Below are 1,089 nucleotides of genomic sequence, written 5' to 3'. Positions count from 1 at the left end.
AGGCTGCAGTGAGGTTTCCCCAGAGCCTTCTTTTCTCCAAGCTCAACAAGCCCAGCTCCCTCAACCTTGCTCCAGCCCTCTGATCATCTTCCTGGCTCTCCTCTGGACCCGCTCCAACAGCTCTACACCTTCCTTGTGTTGGGGGCTCCAGGCCTGGACACAAGACTCCAGATGGGACCTCACCAGGGCTGAGTAGAGGGGACAATCCCCTCCCTCGCCCTGCTGCCCACCCCTCTCTTGATGCAACCCAGGACACAGTTGACCTTCTGGGCTGCAGTCACACACTGCTGGCTCATGCCAAGCTTCTCATCCACCAGGACTCCCAAGTCCTTCTCAGCAGGGCTGCTCTCCATGAGTTCTTCTCCCAGTCTGTCCACATACCTGGGATTGCCCCAACCCAAGTGCACAACCTTGCACCTTGGCCTTGTTAAGCCTCATGAGGTTCTCCCAGTCTTACTTTTCAAGCCTATGCTGGTCCCTCCAGATGACATCCCTTCCATCTACTGTATCATCTGCACCACTCATGGTGTCATCAGCAAACTTGCTGAGGGTCTGCTCCATCCCACTGCCCAGGTCATTGATGAAGATGAAAAGCACCAGTCCCAGAACTGACCCCTGGGGGTTCTTCTAACATAAATAGTTCCCAGTGGCATATGACAGAATGATTATCCTGACTATAAAGCTAGGCTTTACAAGAGAGATCAATGTCGTTATTTTGATAGGAACTAATTAGTAGCGATGAGATTTTGACCTTCTGGTCCCAGCTCAGTCATAAACACGGGGTGTGGCAGTGACTGACGCTGCATTTTGCTGTCCCTTGGAGAGTTTTCTGCTAAATTGCATTTGTTGTAGTAGCGAGAAAGCTGAGCTGAGCTTGGGCTGATGGAGCTTCTGGTAGATTATTTCATGTCACAGCGTGATCACTAAGCTGTTGCTGCAGGGACTTGGAGCTGTGACGGCTTTATCTGGTAAGACAGTGATTGAGAACGTCCTCATCAGTGTTAATTGTATTACCATGTTACGTCTCTGCAGCAGCCTCTGCTTCACCGTCGCTTTGGCAGAGCGTTGCATTTTAAGGTTACTCTGGAC

The 1,089-nt window shown here is 51.1% G+C and overlaps 1 protein-coding gene across 1 annotated transcript in view; it reads left to right on the top strand.

Annotated features, from left to right (window-relative positions):
• The first annotated feature begins 272 nt into the window (after positions 1-272).
• Positions 273-1,089, top strand: part of MDH2 (malate dehydrogenase 2) — an 8,579-nt gene continuing 7,762 nt past the window's right edge. The window contains exon 1 of the mRNA XM_010162777.1: positions 273-276. The gene's annotated coding sequence lies outside the window, so the exon portion shown is untranslated. The remainder of the gene's footprint in view (positions 277-1,089) is intronic.

This window comes from Antrostomus carolinensis, unplaced genomic scaffold, assembly GCF_000700745.2.
Source record: "Antrostomus carolinensis isolate BGI_N321 unplaced genomic scaffold, ASM70074v2 scaffold23292, whole genome shotgun sequence".
Taxonomy (NCBI): Eukaryota; Metazoa; Chordata; class Aves; order Caprimulgiformes; family Caprimulgidae; genus Antrostomus; species Antrostomus carolinensis.
This window is presented reverse-complemented; position numbering and strand designations above follow the sequence as displayed.